Genomic DNA, 6,127 nt, shown 5'->3' on the forward strand with positions numbered 1-6,127 from the left:
CGTTTCTCCTCGTCGCCCCCCCACCCCCCTTCTCTTCCATTTGCTTCCTTCTGGTTTTGATAAATAAAATTTACTCGACCGGTTAAAATTCGCGACCGGATCGTGGCTTCGACGAGGGCCCGAAAAATAATTAATAACAACGCTCGGTTATCACTGAAGTGGTACACGCTCGTTCTAGACCGTTTATGAAATTTATTGTTCCCTCGAGGATCCGATCGACTACGGGTAACTATTTTCTGTAATTATACGCGATGAATACGGGCGTTGCGAGTACAACCGGCGAGTTAGCGGATAATCGCGTTTGCAACAAAGTTAACTTACAACGCGATAAAATTATTTTCTAGAAGCGCGGTATTATCTGTAATTCTATCGTAAGTGAAAATCATCAATTATTATTCGTTAGTTTGTTGCTATCGACGCATCTGGCTTCGAGAGTCTGCTTCTTCGACTTGTACTGGGTGTCTCGATAGTTAGACTCGTTGGTTCGTTTTCAAGTAAATTCTACACGGGATAGAAGATCGTTGAAACTTTTTAAGTAAATTCTAAGGGCGATGTGAGAATCGTTGAAACGTTTTAAGTAAGTTCTACCGATGATATAAGATTGTTGAAACTTTTTAAGTTCTATAGGTGATGTGAGAATCGTTGAAACGTTTTAAGTAAATTCTACAGATGATATAAGATTGTTGAAACTTCTTAAGTAAGTTCTACAAATGATATAAGAATTATTGAAAGGTTTTAAGTTAATTTTTACACATGATATAAGATTGTTGTACAAATATACACTTATCGAAGCTCTCCAACAATTTCGAGACGCTAGAAATCATCGAAGAGGTAATCAAATCGATCACAAGACCTCTACAGATCATCTGAAATGCAAATAGAACGATACGTTTACGTAAACTTTTTTCTACCATTGTTAGCTGTACGATCAATTCTTGAAACGTGTGCCACAAATAACGAGACACCCTGTACAAAACTTCGAAGAAACTCTCTTTTTAAAATTTGATTCACTTTATTACCGAAATTAATCTTCAGGGTCGAATGGAGGATCGATTGGACCGATACCGAGGAATCTGGGACTCCGGGAGGTTCGAATCATCCTTCTGGTATTCGGAAGTATAATTTGTCTCTACTTCTACCACGGTTCGTGGCTGAAAAGTTCTTCCTGGTTAACGCGAAAACTTTGTTTCCAGAGTGCTGGCTGGAAAGACGGAGTCGTAAAATCGTAGAGGAAAGTCGCCACCATTCGGCGCGCCGTTAAATTACAGAGGGCTGAACAATGTCTAAATCGTCTCTGTCATCGGGGTTCCATCGGGTTGGATCGTCGTACAGTCTCGTAAGAACTATTCCGCGGGACGATCACGCAAATGGCCATTGATCGGTAGAAGTTACGACACGACTAAACAGTCCTAGACCAGGTCCTAAAACCATCGTGAATGGACGAACCGTCGTGGAAAAATAATGCAGTTCCTGGATTGGGATTCGAAGGATCCACGTTACGATTGTTGCGGTTACGGAGTCACGAATGGACCAATTGAGAGACTTTACCGAAGGAGACTTCGAGCTACCAAAAGAAAAAAACTGTAGGTAAGAAGATGTACACTGTGCTGGGATATTTAAGATGTATTGTTATTTATCATTGCAGGAAGAGGGTAATCGAGGAAGGTCGAAGCTTCTTCTAGTTTGAAAGTTCGAGGATAGAGTTTTTCTTACTTCGGAAAATTCAGGACGGAGAATCTGTGGACCTTGGGGTTCAAGAGCAGAGATTTCAAAACCTTGGAAGCTCGAGGACAGTTTTTAGACCTTTGAAGCTCCACGGTAGAACTTTTTGGTCTTTAGAAGCTTAACGATAGAGATTGATTGTTTCATCTTGAAAGCTCGAGGATGGTATCTCTTAGACCTTGAAAGCTCGAGCACGGAGGTTCTTTGACCTTGGTTCGAGGACAGAACCTCCTATACCTCAAAAGTTAGACAAAAGAAGTTCTTCGTTCTTTGAAAGCTCAGCAATGAAGCTTCTCAGACCTCGAAAGGTCAAAGCAATTTTACATCTCAAAACATAAAGACTATCCTAACCTCGAAAAATCCAAGACTAGAGCTTCGTAGACTCTTCATGCCACAAGATATCCCTCGATTTCGAATACCTTTACTTTCTAACCTACAAGTTGAATATTTATCGACCATTAAAGCTCGGATTAGTTTCCCAAGACTAAATGCTATACAATTTAGAAGAAATTGCTTGACCATATCTATGAATTGCCTCGTACGAAATTAAGGTTTGTAATTTCCGGGTAAACGTCTACGGAAAAATATACCCGTCCCCCCACCCCGCCCCCACCCCCCGTGCGCTCGCGCGAACGTTAATCAGAGAGGAGGAACAAGAAGAATTAACCCCCATAGAAGCGATCGCAATTTTGCATCGTTCTGGGTGTTGTAAATCCTGATATTATTCTGAAAAACGTCCGAATAAAGTTGTACGCGGCACGTTCCGTAGGCGAGGCGTTACGACTCGCGAACAGGTTTCGGCGATCGTTTGAGCAATTAATGGATAAACAAGTTGCATCCCGGGAAATCGGTGAAACGCACGCTCGAGGGAGGCTGCCGGCGCGCGCTCTCGCCCGCGCATGCGCGCGTGTCTTGCCGCTAATAGGAAAGGGATTTATGCCTGCGCGTTCCTTATTTATTATTCCATCGACGCTGCCGTATTTATTATTATATACACGGATCCCCGATGCTCCACGCCGCGGGTGTGTCAGCTCGGTGATAAGTTAATTAGCACCGGGGTGTCCTGGCTCGCGATTAGTCCGTACGCACCTCGTTCGCGTAAATTAGATGTTAAATTAGACGATCGTACGGAAAACGAGCCACCAGCGGGCTCACTTGGTTATTTCGAACGTGGATCGTTGCTTCCGTTATTTCGTACGTTCCTATTTCCTGCTCCGAAACGCTCGAAGTTCGTTTCCCAGTATCGGGCGATTAGAGGAAAAATTGAGGTTAGGTTTTAACCAGAAATGGACGAAATTTTATCGGAACGAAAGACGACGATTAGAGTTACATTTTTATTCGTTGTTAAATATTGCATTTCGTAAGTTATATTCTAATTTTTGTGTAATTTTGTTACTTTCTTTTTAATTCGTTATTCGAAACTTTTATCTGAGTGCAAATTGTACATTATGGGGAGAAAAACTTTTTTAACCAGTATTAAAATTTATTCGAATAGCACGTGATATTCAAATCACGAAGTTGGGGTCTAGGTAAAGTAAATTATAGTATTTTGTCCCATTTTTTATAATATAGTATGAATATAAAATATATTACACTGAAAAATAATTCACTTCGCGAGATCAAGAGTTGTCCCTCGATAAGTGTGACATCAGTCCTTTCGTTTGCAATATTTCTGAAGTGTGTATGTTTCCTGGCTTCGTTTCTTAAATAATTTTCAATCCTAACGAAATTTATCATTTCGCTCGATTGTTCCTTTGCAACATTCCACAACTATCAAGTTAAATAGACACCAAATCAATAGAAATAATCCCTGTACAATCCTCGTCGCCTTCATCCCCAAAAAATTCTCGATCCTAACAAAAGTTATCATTTCACTCGTAACTCTACCCTTCCTGTCTTCGAGTTCTCTCGACTTCCTGTGTGCGTATAAATTTATTCGACCCCACAGTGAGAGCGTACGATAGTTTTGGAAAATTTATTCGCCCCAGGGGCGGAGACTCGCGCCAGGAAAAGGCTTAAAGCGCACCATGTAATTTACTGGTACCAATCTACTGGGTGGAAATTATTTTCCGCGTTTATCCGCTCGAGTTCAACGTTGGTAACACGCATGGCGTCTTTATCGGTCCGTGTCGAGCATTCCTCGCGAGTTTCGAACATTCGATACTCCTAGGGCAAACGACATTACATTAGCGACCTGGGCAAACATCGATCGACATTTTTGGTGACGAGTTGACGCGTGTTCCGGTTTCTGTTCCTGTCCGCCCCCTTTGTTTGCCCCTGTTGTCTCGACGTACAGTTCACGACGTGCTCTCTGATTAGCTAAATACTTGGTCCGTGCCCTTGTTCGTCGATCAGGAAGTCAACGTTTTTTGGAGAATGGTTTCCAGGTAGAAAGCTCACAGCTGGTGTGTGTTAACAATATAATTCACTTCAGAGGTAGTTTTCAAACATTACACGATTTGTGACAAGATTTCTAATAGCCAGCAGTTTTACGTTTACGTGAAGTTTTCACCAGCTGGAGTTTTCTAGCCAAGAGGCAACTCGTTCTGTTGTAAGTCGTAAAAAGGAATCTTAATTTATCTAGTGTCTTTTTGATAGATTTGTTTCTTAATGGTTTCACACTACTTTGAGTTCCAAGGGTAGTTTGTAGTTGGTACCGTAAACTTTCTATTCGTTTCATATTGTGAATATAAAATTCTCAATTTATTAATTGCGTTTTTTTTTTTTTCGTTTCAGACACTCGCGGTGATTTTCCATCTACGTTCGCCCAGTTATCATTCAGTGGACAAATTAATTTCGTGAGGAGAAAGAGAGACCCCCCGATAACCGTGTGGGCGGAATTAGGTGTCCTCCATTAGAGCGGACCGGAACGTTTACATTTGCCATCCGGTGAGCAGCAATAAATATTTGTTGGGAGACTGTCGAACGCGACCATTAGGCAACACATGGCCCGCCAGACGTGCCTTTGTCGCTCGAGCTAAGTGTACGCTTGCACGTTATGCAGCCATTCTATGGATCGTCGTTGCATTATTGATCGATACTAGCGATTATACCGGTTGGGTAAAAGTATAGTCGATTCGAGGCAAAAATGAAAATTGGTGTATTCTGCATCGACTGGAACAATCAGAGGACAAATTAATTGTTTTTTAAAGGAATCTTTTTGTTGCATCGTAGAGAGGATTTTTATTAGTTTATTATACAAGGTTCAACTTGTTAATTTTTACTATATTCTCTGTGAGAAGATTATTCGAAGACTCTTCAATCTATATAAAAAAGACTCAAAGTTCTTTCAATGGCAACCCAATTTTTCTTTCTTCCACAGTTTCTAAATTTTTCAATAAGTAATCAATTATCAATGCATTGAAATTCTTTTTCGAAACATATATTTCTCAGTTCGATGTAAAACGATCAATCTCTCGACCAAAATCCCCATCTCCCCGTTTAACTGAACAGAACTGGTCCACTCTTGTGTTCACTTATCCGGGTAACACTCTGAACAACTTTTGTTCAAGCTATGAATACCTTCTTATTAGAGATTGTACTCTCTGTGTACTATTCGAGGATTCCTGGTTCAAGTACCTTTCGTAAAAGATCACCTTAAGTTTTTTTTTATTTCAAAATTTACCAAAAAAGAAACTTAGTACCAATTATCGTTTCAGGTGAACCAAGTGCTCTCGTCGGTAGGATCCTCGAAGTTTGAGCAACTCTTCCTTCGTAAATTGGTTCCAACGAGCCACGGAGAGGTCCAGTCCGAAGAGAGAGTCCGTGTCAATGGCCACGAAAGTCGAAGAACTCTCACGACTGGCTCGGTTGCGCGGAAAAGGAGCCGAAAAGCTGCGTGGGTCGTCGTCCAGTCATTGATCTCCTGTTAGAATCGAATCACCTCGATGTAACAAGATAAATAGCCAGCGGGGGGGCACCGTGATCGAGGGCGCTGATCGCGGAGTCACGATGACTGTCCGAACCCATTCGCGCGGGTTCATTCTACGCGCGTGTTACACCGTTTTCCCGCGCGCGGATATCGAAGCCCCGTTGTCTCGCGCGACAACCTGCCAGGACGGTTGCCAATTTCCCAAACAGGGGGAGTAAACAGACAACACGACCGGGGAGAATGCATCTCGCAAGGGTTCGCGTTACTTCGACGCAGCTGGACGATTTTTATCAGTCGGAGCGACACGAGCGTTTACACGGAGTACATTTCGAAACGAAGAGTAGCAATTTGGAGATGGGATGCGTGGGAATTGTAGATCGAAGATGAAGGGCAGATGAGCACTGAAAGATTGGAAGCTCGGTCGATTTCACGGAAAATGTAAATTGTTGATTACTCTCGTCTACGTGACTTTGAAAGAGGATGGACCCTCTTTGATCTCGGAAGTTCGAAGATGAAGGTTCTCGAACTTTCGAA

At 42.1% G+C, this 6,127-nt stretch overlaps 1 long non-coding RNA gene across 1 annotated transcript; it reads left to right on the plus strand.

Moving 5' to 3' along the window:
* The first annotated feature begins 1,244 nt into the window (after positions 1 to 1,244).
* On the plus strand, positions 1,245 to 5,867 carry LOC143150332 (uncharacterized). The gene is made up of 3 exons (XR_012993034.1): positions 1,245 to 1,587; positions 4,459 to 4,611; positions 5,382 to 5,867. It is a non-coding gene; the product is annotated as an uncharacterized LOC143150332 (long non-coding RNA).
* Positions 5,868 to 6,127: the final 260 nt, after the last annotated feature.

This window comes from Ptiloglossa arizonensis, chromosome 8 (assembly GCF_051014685.1).
Source record: "Ptiloglossa arizonensis isolate GNS036 chromosome 8, iyPtiAriz1_principal, whole genome shotgun sequence".
NCBI classification, from domain to species: Eukaryota; Metazoa; Arthropoda; class Insecta; order Hymenoptera; family Colletidae; genus Ptiloglossa; species Ptiloglossa arizonensis.